Source organism: Corticium candelabrum, chromosome 19 (assembly GCF_963422355.1).
Source record: "Corticium candelabrum chromosome 19, ooCorCand1.1, whole genome shotgun sequence".
Classification (NCBI taxonomy): domain Eukaryota; kingdom Metazoa; phylum Porifera; class Homoscleromorpha; order Homosclerophorida; family Plakinidae; genus Corticium; species Corticium candelabrum.
Genome location: NC_085103.1, coordinates 1,140,346 through 1,159,572, shown reverse-complemented (window position 1 = coordinate 1,159,572; position 19,227 = coordinate 1,140,346). Strand labels below are relative to the sequence as shown.

General features: G+C 44.2%; 1 pseudogene; it reads right to left on the bottom strand.

Annotated features, from left to right (window-relative positions):
• Positions 1–14,466: 14,466 nt before the first annotated feature.
• On the bottom strand, positions 14,467–18,682 carry LOC134194735 (pre-mRNA-splicing factor ATP-dependent RNA helicase DHX16-like; annotated as a pseudogene).
• Positions 18,683–19,227: the final 545 nt, after the last annotated feature.

The window sequence follows — 19,227 nt, the reverse complement described above, 5'->3', positions numbered from 1 at the left end:
CTTGATTATTTCAACGGGATCACTGTGTGAGTGTGTGTTTGTGATATATACAGCCTAGTTGGCTAGAGAGTCATCTTATGGAGTATTTCTCCGGGACCTTAAAGAATCGCAAGATCAAGTCACAGTGATGGCGAGCTATCATAGTATGGCTTAATTTCCTTAAGCAAAAAATAACATACATTTGCTTCTCTCGAATTAGGAGTATAAATGAGTACCTGGTTACCTGCAGATTGACTGGGTACTTAGGCCGTGGTCACACTACATTCACATTAGCTTTACATTTCCATTGACATTTCCGTATGCTAATACTAATGTCAATGTGCGGTCACACCTAGCATATTTGTTAGTGTACATTTCACAATGGCGTCACACCGGCGGATAAAGGCTCTCCTGTTCGCGGTCTTCTTAGTGCTTCAGAGTGACAAGGCTGTGTTCGTTGCTGACAACAACATTGGTGGTTTTCGTAAAAGCCGAATTTTTGCCCAGAAGGTAAAGTGTCGCTGCCGTAGGCCTGCTATGGCTTCTGAAATCTACACAGCGTTTGCATATTGTCCTGCACTGTTGAGGGAAATATTGAAGCTAAGGTTGAAGCGTAGATTTTGGTGTGCTCCACGAAGAGCTGGATTTTGGGAGTCGGAAGTGTGCGGATCTTGGCAGGAAGTTGGTAGGATGTACCCTGACTGGGAAGACAGTCAATATGTCGCCTACTTCAGAATGCCAAAAGGTGTTTTCTTCACAGTTTGTGGGTTGTACGGCAACTTTCTTCGAAGAAGAGATACTCCAATGCGTGCAGCTATTCCAGTTGAGAAACGAATGGCTATTCTTTTGTTCTGGCTTGCACACTCTGTTTCTTTCGTATCCGTTGCTGTCTTTTCTGTATTGGAAAGTTTACGGCTGTAGCTATCGTTCATAATGGCGTCCACGTCCTGCGTAGACACATGGTTTCTTCAGTAATTCTGTTCCCTACAGGTTCAGACCTTGACCAAGTGTTGTGTGATTTCGAAGCTCTATGTCATCTTCCTCAGTGTGCTGGCGCTCTGGATGGTACGTTCATGCGCGTAGAAAAGCCTATAAAGTTTGGAGATTCATATTGCTGCTATAAGCGTTTTCACTCTATCATTATTTTGGCATGTGTCGATGCAAGAGGTATCTTCACATCAGTCAATTCTGGGAGACCAGGTTCTGTAGGTGATTCTTTCACCTACAATCACAGTAGCTTGAAAAGAAATATCGATACTGGAGACTGGCTTCATGTAAGCCATTCAAAAATTATCAACGGACAGGAAATTAGACCCTTTCTAGTTGCTGACTCTCCCTTTTCATTGTCCCCCCAACAGTAATGAAGTGCTTTGATGAAGATCCAATGAGACCTCACTATGTAAGCTTTAACTACTCTGTCATTCGTACTAGGAGAGTCGTAGAACAAGCATTTGGTCGTTTAAAGAAAGGGACGCTGGAGAGTAACTGCACAGAGCAAGCTAAATGACCCTGTATTTGCAAGTGTTGTAGGCACTGTTTGCTGTGGACTTCATAATATTTGTGAGAGATACAAATGTCCTTATGAAGGTGACATCTTACCAGACGCCACAGATTTTGAAAATGGTGCAGAAGACGGTGACCCTGATCTTCTTAGAGGTGGAAGAGAGGTCAGGAACGTCATTTCAGAATGGGTTCATGCTCATTATCCTCGATAAGCTGCAAGTTTGGTTTACATTTCGTTTCTTAAATTCTTACTTGGTTATTCAGTGCAGTAAACAAAGTTAATTAAAACACTAGGTGTAGGTGGATACTCTTGGTGACTATGCAGATTATATTTATATAGTGTGCATTAATTGGTATAACTATGCAGATAAAGTAGTACACTTTGGTATGTGCTAATAAACCTGTAATATTTTGCATTATAACTGGAGAACATTAGATCATAAACAACTTCTATAGCACTACTTATCTTTACTGTCATCAAATAGCAGCTTGAAAAGTTCTGCTTGAAATAGCTGTTGCTGTTGCATCATTGTCTGTTGAAACTGCAATCTTTCCCTCTCCAGATGGGTTTTTGTCTCTTTCTCTCTTTCTTTCATTTCTATTTCAAATCTTTGACGAAACTGCTCTCGTTTCTCTTCAAATTCTTGAAGCATTTGCTGCTGTCGCATTTCGTGTTCAAATTGCCTTCTCTGAGATTCTTCTTGCTGTACTGCCAAACCCTCTAGGAAAGCAGCCTGTGCGGCCACTGTGCGAGGAGTCTTCTTCTTGTCTGTGCTTTTGTCTTTCTGTTCTTCTTTTCTTTTCTTTTTAGCTTGCTGGTGATTGTCGTAATTGTCTTCTGTGTCCTCAGTATAATTACTTGTGGTAGGTGTTGGGGGCGTGACAGGCGTGACAGGTCTTGTCGTTACATTGCAACAGACTGAGCATCGTGACTTTCGACCTGCTCGCTCGAGTCGTCTGCAGCGCCTGGGCCTAGGGAGGGGTCATTCCTAAAAACGTCGTAAAACATCTGGAAATTTGGCCATGCCAGACTCGCAGCTTCTACATCAACAGCGACGTCATCGTCACTGGCAAGGCGCCCTGTTTCCTTCTGGCGTGGAAATTTGCTGTAGAAGCGCCTAGCTTTGGCGACAACGTTGTCTACTTTTGCCAGGACCTCCTCTGCGCTGTACTGAAGCCCTCCAGGTAGCTCATCTTCGACATAAGTATTTAGAATGTCCGCAGCTTTTTGCGCTTTGGCTTTCTTCTTTATCATCGCTCCACTGTAGCGTTGGAGGACGTCCGCCCAGACCTCGATGAGTTTTCGTTCGGCTTCCTCAGGCCACTGAACCTCTGCTTTCGCTTTCTCTTTCTCTCGCCGTGATTTGTCATAGTTGTCGCAAAGATGCAATCCAAGAAGCGAATGAGCGATATGACTTCGCTGCAGTGCTAGAATATCTTCCTTCCACATGCGTGGTAATGTGGAAACAATGGAAATGTAAATGATAATGTGGGCTCCCACTCCCCATTGGCATTCTCATCAACATTAGCACCACATTGTCATTTACATTATGACTAGGATAGTGTGACCGATCAAATGGAAATGTAACCTCTAATGTAAGCGTAATGTGAAAGTAGTGTGACCGCGGCCTTAAGCATGTAGCCATCGCCAGTGGCATGACATCAGCCACTGGGGTCGTGGTGAGACTACCGATGCTCACACCACAGTTAGCTTCACAAGGCGGTGCTACTGCGAATCCCTGGTCCTGCTCCAGGAGTTTGCTAACACTAGCCCATAGTTCTCTGAGTAGCGCTCAGTTCCCAGCCTAACAGCAAGGGATATCTTTGAGAGCAGCTCCTGAAATTTAGTTTTGGTGTGTGTGCGTGTGTGTGCGTGTGTGTGTGCGTGTGTGTGTGCGTGTGTGTGTGCGCGCGCGTGTGTATGTCTATGCACATGCATGAATAAGCACACAAGCGATGACTGAATTCTAATCAATAGAAGAGTCGTGAACTCGTACACGAGTAGCTCATAATGAATGAATGAATGAGTGTGTGTGTGTGTGTGTGTGTGTGTGTGTGTGTGTGTGTGTGTGTGTGTGTGTATGTGTGTGTGTGTGTGTGATGTTTTGTTATTAGTACGTGCTATTGTCATGCAAGGTCTCTGCTTTCAGAAAAGCCATGAGTCAGCGGTAGTGTAAGTGAAATCCTTCTCTGAATGACGTCTCTGAGCAGCGTTTGGCAGACCGGAAGCGATATCTCTTAACATCTGGAAGTCTGACTGAATCAGAGTTGGAGGAGATTAAACGCGAGGCCGTACAGGATGGTAAGCCCGTCTCAGGTTTGTTATCTTTTCCGACTAACGTTTGTCCTGGTGTGAACATGTCGGCGTTGGATGTGTTTTCTGCTCTATCAGCTGATATTTGTGACGCCTTTGCTTGACAATGTGTCACCTTGCATGGCTTCAGTAAGAATGGCGCCTGTTGCATGTGGTAAGAAACTTGTCGTGTCAATGATGCGAAAGGATCATGAGTCTGCTAATCATTTGGAAGACGGCTCTCTTGTTGAGTCAATCACTTTTCTCTCTAAGGACTGCTCAGCTGCAAGAGATAGTGGTGATATATCCTATCCGTAGATGACACTTTCGATTCAGTTCATGCAGTGCACTGCTATCAGGGAATCACCATCGCCTTGTGACTCTGTGAGCTCTGATCTGATGACTACACAACCTAGTATAGCTTTTCAGCTAGAAAAGATAGAAAATCCTAAATCTAACCTCAGTCCAGACTGCTGGCAAACTAAGAATGGTCCTTTTCTTGATAGGGATGCTGATGTGGACCCTGTACTTGTACTTCGTCGAGAGTTTCTTGGGGAGTTGCAGAAAGTCAGGCTAATTCCTTTCTGTGAGAGACAAGGCCTTCCAAGAATTGATATTGCGAAAAGTGGAAGCCTGAAACTCATAGGTAATCTTAACACGATCATTAATTCGTTAAAGGATGAACCAGATATGTGTGAAATCATGCAGTTACCTGGTATACTGTGCTGTTTCACAACTGTGCAATAGACGGGGCTTGAAGACGGCGAAGTCAACTAATCCTCAAACACCGACATGGACGCCTACGACGACGACGAGCCAGCTGAGGAACGCGTTCCTGTCGGTAAACCAGAGCGGTGCTTCTTGGATTTAGTCGGATCCTACCTAATCATTTAGTAATGTATCATATCTTCTGTTATATATCCACTAGGTATCCACTGGGCGTGCTGTACCCACTTCACAGTCACCGTAATGCCTGTAATCTACATTGAATTGACTAGTCAGTGATCGCCGTGTGGACTACATAGAAACATGTACCCTATTGGGCTCACCTGCCGTGTTGGTGGACGCCTAGATGGGGGTAAAACCTCAGTTGCCCATCATGGACTAGCATTAATTAAGACACCTAATAAGAAACTAAACTAATCGACACAATCAGGTGGCCTCCGCTATTCACTGGAACATTTATCGTCATTTTGGGGTTCCAGTGGAAAGCAGAGATACCGGCATCATCATAACGGGCTTGTGCAAACGGATGACATCACTGTGATATCCCTACTGCATGGTTCTCGTTAGAGATTTTTGGGAGCGTGGGGGGATGGGCGGGTCCATGTCTAAGTCGGGCATGCGCACTGAGCTGATCTTCAGTGAGTTATATTTACGTCGTAGCTATTGCGTGTAACATACGCTCAAGTGCCCTGGCAGGGAAATCAACTTCTGCAGCCACTCAGCCCTTCTTAGCGATGTAGGTTGGGCATGCGCAAGTGTCATGGACGCAGCTACAGAAAGTTTGTCTAGTCAGGAGTTGATTGACATGCACGGACCAAAGTTGTTCATTCGCAAGAAGTCATGACTAGTCTAGAGTAGATTCTAGGTTCTACACTTCTCGGAAATTGTCACAAGAGGTGTGCTTTCCGTGCCACGGGAAGAGCATCCAGGACTATATATATATATATATATATATATATATATATATATATATATATATATATATATATCAATGGCAGCGCAGCCGAGACTGCAATTACCACAAGTACGTACGGAGCTAGGCTATTATCCCGCGTTCCTTTGTTAGAGCCTGGATTTGTGGCTAATGTCATCTTTACTATGTAATATCGTATTGCGTTTCAGTACCGCAGTATGGAATTCTCATACATTGCCTAGCTGTCAAACTTTTGGACTCCTATCTACCGTTTTGAGCGTGGCGCTCCGCCACGCTGCCACGCTATAGCGATAATCCTGATACTGCTAGAAAGATCGGTGCCAATCTTCCTGACATATGTTTCAGAAATAAGAAGAAAAAACTTGTCTTCTTATTAATATCAAATGTCCTGCTAATGGCAAGATCACCAAGAAACTGAATGAGAAGTTGAAGAAGTACAGTGACTTATGGATAGAGGTAAGCCGCATTTCGCAGTGTCGGACACTAGTTTCTCCAGGTGTTGAGAACGTTGGGTGCAGTAAACACACGTATTGCACGGTGGCTGGGCATTATTCCAGGTCATCAAACCTGCAGCACTTACAGAAATTGAACAGTGCTCCTTGCATTGATCAATTGTATTCACTCGGATCCTGTGTAAAGTCGCGATTTCTGTCTAGAAAGCCATGATGGTCTAAGCACCTACGAGGTAGGGTTTGCCTCCGATGCTTACGAAAAGGCCTTACGAACCAGACTAATCTAGCTGAGCACGACGTACTATAAATAATAATAATAATAATAATAATAATAATAATAAATCATCATCGTGAGTACCTGCGCAGAGTGCAGGTGGTTCTCCGGACTCAGTTGTATGGTCGGAACAAGATTCTAGCCATCAATGGGTTTGCACTACCGGTTCTCACTTACGGTTTTGGCGTCATTCATTGGGGGTGCACGGACCTGCAGCAGCTCGATCGACGGACCAGAAGGCTCCTCTCTATGCACGGTGTCCACCATCCTGCTGCAGACGTTGACCGACTGTACGCTCCTTGCAGTGATGGGGGTAGGGGGTTACAACAGATTGAGTCGACATATCAATCTTGTATTGTGAGGCTGAACTGTTACCTTGCTGACAGTTATGATCCTTTCATGCAGATGATACGGGAGTGTGACTCTGGAAAATCTTCACACTCGATCAAGCACATGGCTTGTCGGTTCACTGCAAAGCTGCGGAGGAGTCTTGCTTCGGACGACCAGTCGCAGAGCTTACACAGGAATGCATCCATCTCGGTTGAAGGTGGCTTCGAGCAAGCACCTGAAACAGATGCGAGACATTACCGTACGTGTTGCAGTTCTCTTCGTGTGCAGTCCTGGAGCGGGAAGCCAATGCACGGGCAGTATCGTCGTCTCACTGAGCAACCGCCTGTGGACATGAAAGAGACCTACGGATGGCTAAAGGCAGCGAATCTTCCTGCTGCAACTGAGGGACTGGTTGTTGCTGCTCAAGACCAAGCTCTTCGGACTCGGTACTATGAGCGCAAGATTCTACATCGTGATGTCAGTCCTACTTGCCGCATGTGCAGTGTAGGCCTGGAGACAGTCGACCACATTGTGGCAGGCTGTAGTGCTTTGGCACCGACGGACTACACTGATCGACACAATCAGGTGGCATCCATCATTCACTGAGACGTTTGTCGCCATTTTGGGGTTCCAGTGGAGAGCAGATGGTACCGGCATCATCCTGATAGGCTTGTGGAGACGGATGACATTACTATGATGTGGGATACCACCATCCCCACTGCCAGGAAGATCAAAGCCAATCGTCCAGACATCTGTCTCAGAAATAGGAAGACAAATACTTGTCTTCTTATTGATATCAGCTGTCCTGCTGATGGCAACATTGGCAAGAAACATGCTGAGAAGTTGGCGAAGTACAGCGACTTGCGAGTGGAGATAAGCCGCATGTGGCATTGTCGAACACTGGCGGCTCCGGTGGTCTTGGGAGCTTTGGGCACAGTGTATGCAGGTATTGCACGGTGGCTGGACATTATTCCAGGTCATCACAACCTGCAGCACTTACAGAAATCAGTGCTTTTGGGATCTACTAGGATACTTCGTAAAGTCATGTCTTCTTTTTAGACAGCCGTGATGGTCTAAGTACTTCTGAAGCAGGGTTTGCTTCGGGTACGTGTAATATACTTTACAAACCAGACTGATCTGGTTGAGCACGACACAATAATATATTGATGGAAAATGGAAGTCTAGCTGTATCGCTCGTCTCAGAGCTACCTGAGGAGCGCGTTTCTTGTCGGGAAACCAGGACAGGGCTCGAAATGTCGGCATCTGGAATCACTGGAGCTTTTCGGAAGACCAGGAATAGTTCAAGGCGTACGGCGACTGGTCGAACCATCTCTCGTGCGGCGTCTGATTTGAATTTGGCTTCAAATCCCGTTGACGAGACTACTGTGATGCCCACCGTTCCTAACGAACCTTGCGTTTCGGCTAAGAGGAACGGCAGTGCAACAAGACGACGGAAATGGACGCGACAAATGAATAGTGAGTGATGTTTTGTTATTAACACGTGCTGTTGTCATGCAAGTTCTCTGCTTTCAGAAAACCCATGCATCAGCTGTGGTGTGAACGAAATCCTTCCCTGACTGACGTCTGTAAACAGCGTTTGGCAGACCAGAAGCGATTTCTCCTAACTTATGGAAGTCTGACTGAATCAAGGTTGGAGGAGATTAAACGCGAGGCCGCACAGGATGGAAAGCCCGTCTCAGGTTTGTTATCTGTTACGACTGATGTTTGTCCTGATGTCCAGATGTCGGCGTTGGATGTAGTTTCTGCTCTATCAGCTGATAGTTAAGTTGTCACGCCTTTGCTTGACAATGTGTTACCTTGCATGGTTGCATTCAGGATGGCGCCTGCTTCACGTGGTGGGAAACCTGTCGTGTCAATGATGCAAGAGAGTCATGAGTTTGCGAGTCACTTGAAATATGGCTCCCTTGTTCAGTAAGTCACTGTTCTGCCTAAGGAATGCTCATCTGCAAGAGATAGTGGTGATATCCTGTTCGTAGATGACACTTTGGATTCAGTTCAGTGCAGTACTATCAGCAAATCACCATCCCCTTGTGATTCTGTGAGCTCTGATCTGATGACTACACATCCTAGCATAGCTTCTCGGCTAAACAGGATGGAAACTCCTACATCTCAACTCAGCCCAGACTGCTGTCAAACGGAGGATAGTCTTTCGCTTGATAGTGATGCTGCTGTGGACCCTGTATTTCGTCGGGAGTTTCTTGAGGAGTTGCAGAAAGTCAGGTAAATTCCTATCTGTGAGAGACAACGCCTTCCAAGGATCTTTGTGAAAAGTGGAACCCTGAAACTTATTGGTGATATTAATACGATCATCAGTTCGTTGAAGGATGAACCAGACATGTGTGAAATCAGTTACCTGGTATACTCTGCTGCTTCGCTTCTGTCCAAAAGGCGGGGCTTAGAGACGACGAAGTCAACCAATTCTCAAACACCGACATGAAGACGAAGGCTGGATATGGAGATTCTCACACTTCAACGTGCGATCTCACTGTTGCTGGAGGTTAGAAAGGGTTCATCGGCATTCGTATGTTACATGAACTCCGACGTCTTCGGCATCGGTTGGGCATTTCCTGTTCGGAGAGTTGTGAGGTCTCCATCAATCGATTGAAAATGGAACTTAAGTCCAAGGTCGAGCGGACCAGGAGGCTGGAGAAGAATCGTAAGAGACTTCGCCAGAATGGTTTGTTTCAACGAGATGCTGGACGGTTTTACAGAGAGCTGGATAAGCAGACTATCCAGGTCACTTCCCCGCCATCCGAATCTGAGATCGAGCAGTATTGGGGTGGTATCCTAGAAACTGAGGTACATCACAATGAGTCTGCCTTCTGGCTGAGACGTCAAACCGATGGCGAGACGCACCGGGAAGATGAGCAGCAGTGGTTACCTATCTCAGACAATGAGGTCACATCGTGCCTCAAAAGGATGGGGAACTGGAAGTCTCCTGGTCCAGACAAGGTTTATGGTTTCTGGGTCAAGCGTATCACGTGTCTTCACACTGATCTGACTCGTAACTACAACCTGCTGGTTCAGAATCCAGACTCTGTACCCGACTGGTTGTCTCAAGGAATAACTACTCTGATTCCTAAGAAAGACAAGAATGACCGGGCCCAAAATTACCGGCCTATCACGTGTCTGTCTGTCTTCTATAAGACCCTCACCTCAGTCATCAGGCAGAGGATTGCAGGGCATTTGGTTCTGAGAAACCTCATGGCTCCGCAGCAGAAGGGTTGTCAACAGGGATCTTTTGGTGCAAAGGATCAGCGGTTGATCAACAAGCTGCTTACCAAAGACTGTAAGACCAGGCACAAGAGCTTGAGCATAGGTTGGGTGGACTAACAGATAGCCTATGACAGCTTGCCACACTGTTGGTTGCTGCAATGCCTTCAGCTACATAACATCAGTCCAGTCTTGTGCAGGTTCCTGTCACGTGTGGTGAAGAGTTGGAGGACGTCGATGGTGCTTTCTTGCGGGAAGAGTACGATCAAGACAATTCTTATGCAGATCAGGAGGAGTATTTTCCAAGGCGACTTACTTTCTCCACTTCTCTTCTGTATGGCTCTCAATCCTCTGAGTAAAGAGCTGAACAGAACCGGTTACGGCTACCGGATGACCACTGAGCATGGCGAGACTGCCAAACGTCAGCTCATCAGTCATCTACTTTACATGGATGATCTGAAGCTGTATGGCAGAAACTCTGATCAGCTCATCAGTCATCTACTTTACATGGATGATCTGAAGCTGTATGGCAGAAACTCTGATCAGTTGGATAGGTTGTTGCACACGGTTCGTACCTTCTCTGATGACAGCCAGATAAAGTTTGCCATGGACAAATGTGCTGTTGCACACTTTGTCAACGGCAGGCTATCTGGACACAACTCTGGAGTGACGGTAGAAAAAGCGGACACCATCAAATTTCTGGAACCGGGTCAAGTCTACAAGTACTTGGGTGTAGATGAGAGTAATGGTATTCAGCACAGCATGATGGGGGAGAGACTCCGTCGTGAGTACTTCCGCATAGTGAAGGTGGTTCTCCGGACTGAGTTGTATGGTCGGAACAAGATTCTAGCCATCAATGGGTTTGCACTACCGGTTCTCACTTACGGTTTTGGCGTCATTCATTGAGGTTCACGGACCTGCAGCAGATCGATCGACGGACCAGGAAGCGCCTCTCTATGCACGGTGTCCACCATCCTCCTGCAGACTTTGCCCGACTGTACGCTCCTTGCAGTGATGGGGTTAGGGGGTTACAACAGATTGAGTCAACATATCAATGCTGTATTGTGGAGCTGAACTGTTACCTTGCTGACAGTTCTGATCCTTTCATGCAGATGATACGGGATTGTGACTCTGGAAAATGTTTACAGTCGATCAAGCTCATGGCTTGTCGCTTTACTGCACAGCTGCGGAGGAGTCTTGCTTCGGACGACAAGTCGCAGAAATTATACAGGAATGCATGCATCTCGGTTGAAGGTGGCTTCGAGCAAGCGCCTGAAACAGATGCGAGACATTACCGTACGTGTTGCAGTTCTCTTTGAGTGCGGTCCTGGAGCGGGTAGCCTATGCACCAGCAGTATCTGCGTCTCTCTGAGCAACCGCCTGTGGACATGAAAATGAAAGAGACCTACGGATGGCTAAAGACAGCGAATCTTCCTGCTGCAACTGAGGGACTGGTTGTTGCTGCTCAAGACCAAGCTCTTCGGACTCGGTACTATGAGCGCAAGATTCTACATCGTGATGTCAGTCCTACTTGCCGCATGTGCAGTGTAGGCCTGGAGACAGTCGACCACATTGTGGCAGGCTGTAGTGCTTTGGCACCGACGGACTACACTGATCGACATAATCAGGTGGCCTCCATCTTTTTTGGGATGTTTGTCGCCAATTTGGGGTTCCAGTGAAGAGCAGATGGTACCGGCATCATCCTGATAGGCTTGTGGAGACAGATGACATTACTATGATGTGGGATATCACCCTCCCCACTGCCAGCAAGATCAAAGCCAATCGTCCAGACATCTGTCTCAGAAATAGGAAGCCAAACACTTGTCTTCTTATTGATATCAGCTGAACTGCTGATTGCAACATTGGCAAGAAACATGCTGAGAAGTTGGCGAAGTACAGCGACTTGCGAGTGGAGATATGCCGCGTGTGGCATTGTCGAACACTGGTGCTTCCGGTGGTCTTGGGAGCTTTGGGTACAGTGTACGCAGGTATTGCACGGTGGCTGGACATTATTCCAGGTCATCACAACCTACAGCACTTACAGAGAACAGTGCTTCTGGGATCTACTCAAATCCTTCGTAAAGTCATGTCTTCCTTGTAGACAGCCGTGATGGTTTAAGTATTTCTGAAGTAGGGTATTTCCGGTATTTGTAATAGATTGTACAAACCAGACGGATCTGGTTGAGCACGACAATACAATAATACGCCGTGGCTTAGTGGTTAGCGACAATGGCTACAACTCCATGGTTTGGGGGTTCAAAAGCGGCAGTGTTATGAAACTTGGCTGTCTTTCTTTCTCACGTTTCTCTAGCTTTGTCCATGAGACTATGACTCGCTTCAGTCGTTGGGGAGTTTCTGTGGTCTGGCGAACGGTCTGTTGACGATGACGTTCAGTGCTTTCCTGGTGGTCATTGATATCCACTAGGCGTGCTGTCTCGATGTTCGCGGTCACCGTAATGCCTGCAATCTACATCGAATTGGCTAGTCATTGATCGCAGTGTGGAGCACACAGAAACATGTACCCTGCTGGGCTTACCTGCCGGGTTGGTGGCCGCTTAGATCAATGGCTACCACTCCATGGTTTGGGGGTTAAAACCCTAGTGACGACAGCAATTATGAAGCTTGTCTTTCTTTCTCATGTTTCTCTAGCTTTATTCATGAGACTATGACTCGTTTCAGTCGTTGGGGTGTTTCTGTGGTCTGGCGAACGGTCGGTTGACGATCACGTTCAGTGCTTTACTGGTGGTCATCGATATCCACTAGGCGTGCTGTATCGAGTTCGCGGTCACCGTAATGCCTGCAATCTATATCGAATTGGCTAGTCATCGATCGCCGTGTGGACGGATTGGTAGGCGCTCAGATGGGTTAAAGACCTCACTTGCCCATCATGGAGGGGCTTAGAGACACAATAGTAATATGATGATCAAAAGAGTCTGTTGGTTCTTTGTCACTGTCTAATTGCATGGTTATGTGTGTGAGAGTAGACTTGTTTCCGTCAAAGAGGAGTTTCTGTGATCTGGCGTGGGAACCGTTGGCAATGAGGATCACTTATCATGTCTAGGGGCATGCTGCTGAGAGTTGTTGACATGCTCGTAGAACACGTTTAATAATCGATACGCCAGTTACTAGCGCCATATGGATTACACGAAAACATGCATACCTCTCTGGGACTTACGTGCCGGGATGGTGGGCGTCCAGTTGAGGGTAAAGACCCCACTTGTCCTAGTGACAGGGTGATAACGACAATAGAAGTAATAATAACATATTTTGAATCTTACCAGACGGGTAGAGTGCTCACCCTGAGCTTCAGTATACACACAAACACTAAAACATCAGACAGTCTAGATAAACAATGTGTCTTGCAGCTAGGGCATGCGCTGTCATCATCCGCATAGTTTCTGTTGGTGCCACAAGTAGCTATAGTGTGCTTTTTCTCACCCTCCCTTCTCTCCGTAGGGGTCATATGAACTCTACGTGAAAGACGGGGGACGGAGTCTGGTCTGGACAGCCTTGCTTCCTCAAGCACTAAAGTGAGGAATATACGAGGCTTCGGCCAGGCTCCGCCCACTCGTAGTCGCCGAGCTTCCTGATACCCGTTCAGTCAAGATAAGGAGTCAAATGATACTCGTCCAGTCAAGGTAGAAAGTCAACCACCGCTTAAAGTACATGTATAATAACACCATTATTTTCTTATGTTAGTACATACATTGTCCCAAACTTCGGTTTGACTCGAGATGAGAGTCATTATAAAACCACTCACAAAGCCACTACTTGAGTGAATCGCTCTCCATAAAACAGAAGCTTACGTTGGAGCAACAGGTCTGGTGCCTCGATCCTTAAGTGAGTTACTAAAAACCTCTCTTAGAGATCGATGATCTGGCTGGAATCCCCTATTCAAAGAACAATTGTATTTTAATTCTACATTTTCTCTTATGCTCATTTTGCCTCACACTGTGGATTTCCCAATTTGAATATACACAAATACAGTACATGACGTCATTCAAGCTCTTTCAAACTACAGTGGTACCAAAAATACACATTCAAGAAAGGCTAATGGTAATCAGAATATCCGTAAACATAATGTGACAGTGACCAACAAGAGGACAAACATTATGCTTGGCTACCTGGATTACTGCACTACACAAAATGTAGCTAGATAGTCCAAGTAAGGTTCTCACTTTTCTATATACAAGAAAACATGTTGAAGTCAATTCTGTAGCTGCCACATTAATCAACAAGCCAGCTAACAAATACAGTACTTGACACATTGCTATTAGTAATGATCTGAACACACAGGATGCTTCAAGTCAAATAAACAGACAGACCTTTTCCACCTCATGACTACTAACACATTAAACATCAAAATCAAGCGAAGTAAAGATGGGGAAATTATGTGTATTGTGTATGTGCTATGTGTTTTACTGACCCAAATTGGGTACTGCACTATAGACTTTGTAAGCTGTAGTACGATAAAATCAATTAACATTATTATTGTCCAAGAAAATATGCCATATTTCATCATCACTATGGCACAAGAGCATGTGATACTGCTACAGTTCTGAATGTACAGACGTCATAAGATGACACCATTCCAACTAAAAAATCAGCTGTATGAATTCACAAACACGGACACGACTTCACTAAACAAGGAGCAATAGTCTACTGTGTAGATCCCAAATAAGCAATCAAGTTGACTGCATTAGAACTACTGATGAAGTGCTCAAACAGTGCTACAGTTTCAAGGACATTTGTATATTGTTCCAAACTCAACACTACAAGAAGAATTTTGATTCTTAGACAGCACAAGCTTGTTCTTTGGTAACAACTACAGTTTTAGGCAACTTCTGTGTGGCCATGTCTTGCAATTCTTTTCTTTGTAATAATGCAATGCAACTTCTAGCAGCCACTGATTCTCTATCTCAATCACCTGCCTCATATATTCGTTTGTTGTGAAGACTAATTCGTGGTAAATTAACCATCTTGACTGATCCTCAAATAGTCAATGGCTGGGATGCATGTGAACAGTCTACACAGAAAGAGTAACAAATGATTATGCTATTATGAAAACTGTTTCCAGTCAATACACCCCTCTTGCCTCAATCACTAGCTGAAATACTAAACTATGAAGTCAGAGACAAATGCTTCTATGCAAGCCTGTTGTGCATATAGTTTCAAACAACATTCAAATGCTAGAAGCACTCCGTATGTCTAATCAATGTATCATTGCAAACAATATGACTATCTGACCATCAAATAACAAGATAAAAGACAACGCAATAAATGCTGCAGCGACTGCCTCTTTAATACTTATAAGTGAGAAGTGAGAATACGCCAGATCACACCAGCTTAACAATCAGAAGAAAAATCACTTATAGACTAATATGAATCTCGACGGGACATCCAAGACTAGTCACAGCAATTATGCAATTTCAAGTAAGTTGTAGTAAACTGAAAACTGAAGCAATTGTCGACGTCCATATATCTTTGCAGTAAGTTGTAAATGTAAGTTGTGTATAACTACAGTAATATATTAATTAATACGCTAACCTGCTGATGCTTTACTATTTGGTAATGTCCACCCTTAGACAACTTCGCTGTGTGATAGAAAAATTCAGCAGTAATTGCTTTTCTAATAGCCACACAATCACTGACATTTGATGTCATCTTAATCTCCACCTTCTTCATCAGCCCTTCAAGCTGATCTCTAACATCCCGAGCACGACGCATTGTGCGATTCTGAATGAAATTCTCAAAACAGCATTGAGTGGAAAAATCTGTTTCGACCCACTAAATAACACAACACACAAAACTATAGTCTTTATTTCCCTGTGATTTGGATATGCGTCCTACTTGATTATACACATTTAGCAATGACAGATGGTCACCACCAACTGCAAAAGTTTTTCGTGCATTATCAGCATGTACTATCTTATGCTAAACACACATATGGAATTAACATCGAGTGACTTCTGTTATGATGTAACTCAACTTCAAGTATGTCACAAACAAACTAAGAAACCAGCTAACAGCTACCTCTTTATCCTGTGAATTAGCAATATAACAAATGTCACTTGCACTGGGTCGATAAAATTAGACAACATAGCTGTGATAGTCAAATCTCCTCTGAGCACTGACGTCTGTGTAAACATTAGCAAGTTCACTACATGCCTACATGTACTGACATCAATAAAAATTGCTTTACTTTCCTGATGCTAACAGCATCTTAGACAGCATAGGATCAACAGGAAACTCAGTCATACGACGACCCAACTGTAATATAACATACAGTCACAAGTATATAAGCAAGCAAACAGATGCAGACCTTTGTTAGCTCTCCTTGATGACTAAGAGTGCCAAGAGCATAAAAGTATTCTAAAGCCATGATGAGTGTTTCTGCTGGTGAAAGAGCCAAAAAGTCAAAATGAACAAGATCATCAATACCCAGAGACTTGAGCATCAACACTACATTTCCAAGATTTGTTCGTTGGATCTGCTCAGAGAAAACACTCACCACGCCATAAACGTTAGACAGTATATTACCCCAGCTGTCTGTGTGCCTTCATGTCTCCTAGCTGCCAATATTTACTGACAATTAATTAATATCAATTTGTTACCACACACCAGAGTAATACAAAGTGATGATAATATTCATAAATAACATGGATTGCAATTTGTAATGCCTGAGTGACAGTAAACAACTACACTTACACATCTATATTGAGAATGTCATGAAAAACTATGTATGACATCAAGATAACTTAATTTTGTGGTGCAACACCCAAAAATAATAGAGTAAGTACACAATCAACAACATCTAAATATACAGTCAATCTGTATTCCTATCTGTTTGTCTGTATTTATATGTCAATATTATTTAAGCCTATGACGCTGGCTAACCTCAGGCACTGTGTTCTCTTCCAGCTCATTTTGTAAACCCAAGCTGTGTAAAGCCAAAAATGCTAGCCAGCTGCGACTCTGCGTGATCGCCCAGCACTCTGATTAGCTGAAGCATTAGAGCAACGTGTAACAACTAATGACTCCATGCCTGTCCAAGGATTATAGCTCTTAGTTTACAAAAGCTAGGATCAATGGCATAAATGATGCCATTAATAGTGAGACTTGTTTCTGCAGTGTTAGTTGTGATGACAACCTTCCTTGCTCCATGCGAGGTGTTGGCTCAAATATTGTTGCCTGCATCTCAGAGGGACCTTTTTGCATAAATTGGTAGAATGATCAGCTCGTTGATATATATAACGACCAAGACGACGACAACGTTCTCGTAGACTCTCACAGCATGATTCAATCTCTTCTTGACCAGTAAGAAATACCTATATAGCCAACATTGTAAATGTTTACAAACATAAAGAGAAGTGATAAGAAATCAAGCAAATCAAAATGGTGACTGCTGACTGCTGATCAAACAGCTAATGTAGTATGCCTTCCTTTTAATTGCCCGTGTAACAGTTATCAACTGTCTGCTAGCTACATCATTCTGTGTGTGTTCTTGTTGTAAGATTAATTGTAATTTAGACAGTAACTCCACCTACCTACATGTCTGTCACTCTCATGCAACTATCTATCTTTGTTTCTCTGTTGTCTTGAGCGCATCAATCTGTCACCTACTCAAATGCAGCATTATGTCGATCAACTCACAGTCAAACAAGATTGTACAGTTAGTGCGAGGATATTTAGTAGACCGACAAGAATACAACAACCACAAACTTACTAAACAGTCACCATCAGGTTGTGTAAGACGTATCTGCAAAACTGACACAACACAAGCGTCTAAGTAGTCAGCTTCTGGTACCTACAACACAACACCAAAGAATTCCAGTCTGTGTCATTAAGAACTGACAATTATTTAATCTCCACCTTTGTGTAGTAGATATCAACAAGAAATCGCCTCCCTGGAATACGAAACACTGCAGCACCAGCATCAAAAAAACTAAAATAAATACAAGCAAAGTATAATGACAACATGAAAAGAGACAGCATGCTTGGGAATGACATGTGAAAACTTGTGTGTGTCCAAAATGGCACTTGAGATTATCAACTTGAGTTCGAATATAAATCTAGAAATGTCTCTATTTAACTAAACCAACAGAACATCTGTGTGAATTAAGTGTCCTTTCATGAGCTTCATCCAATATCACAACACTAGAAACAAGTATATTCAAACGGCTAATAACAAAGATCAAATGCAAAGAATAAACCAAAACAGCATCTTGCCATGCAATGTTCGTCAGTCAGTCCAGGATCGACTCTCTCACCTAAGACTTAAAGTCTTGTCTGTCAAAAAATCTGTTTACCCTACTTGAGATAGCTGGTTCAGAAACTTGTGAGCATTAGAGCCCCAAAGCCACAGTATTCCATTGTCAGAGGATTAAGATTAAGTAAGTTCTGAATGACTGCATGTCTGTCTGTCAATAGAATTAGATTTGTCTATTTCATCGAGTTACCTGTATGACTGCAGATCTGGTTCTCTAAAGAGCTCTCTTAAAAGCATGCCATCAGTCATATTTGACAATGGTCCGTTCTGATGTGCAGTCCTCAAATCGAATACTATAACCAACCTTCACACACAACAAGCCAGCGTAATGAAGTCAGTTACCAAACGTTACATAACACTGCTGTCTGTCACCTCATTGCCCGGTTTTACTTCCATCTCTTTGAATTAGCGCTAGACGGCATCATCGTCACTCTTTGCTTTCTTCCTCGCTACAGTTTCCTCTTCACTTTCATTGCTCAGCCAAGTCGAATTCTTCGCTCTCAAATACTTCTTCGACTTCTGCTTCTCGTCTTCCTCGTCTTTGTGCAACAACCTAGCCGCTCTCCTCGTACATTGCATTCGCTCTCCTCCTTACTTAGCACGTACGACTTCTTTGCTACAAATTTCACGCCTAACATGTGTACGTACATGTAACGTACATGTACGTTTATGTTGTGTACAGTACGTAGCCTGGAAGTATCCGTAACACCTTGACGGCTAGGCATAACCAATACAAAGCATGCAGCGCAGACGTCAAATCAATATCAATTGACTGGGTGAGTTTAGAACAATGACTACAGTACGTGTACAGTCAAGTCACTTCTAGCGAACACCTTGTTTGCCATGGATTGTCACAATGGTACAGGCGGTAATGTAGACAAAGATGCAGAAGAGAGGTGGTAGATATCAAAAAGGGAAGTGTTTGGATAAACGAGCGACGGTCTGGAAGTTCGAGACTAGGGCATGTCTTGCAAATGACAAAAAAGGATCACGATGTGTGTTCGTACAAACTAGTTTTTGGACGCGACGATCAGCAGCCCTCCAAGTACATGAAGCAATCTAGGACATGTACAAGGGATCGAACTTACGGACCGAGATCGTCTGCAGTGATATCGGTATATCTAGAGCAGCAGGGACAAGTCTCTTGCACATGACGCTAGAGAAACACAAGTGGAGAAAGCAGAAGCACAAAATAGGTCATGTCAACATTACCTCTATCTGTAACACACTGGG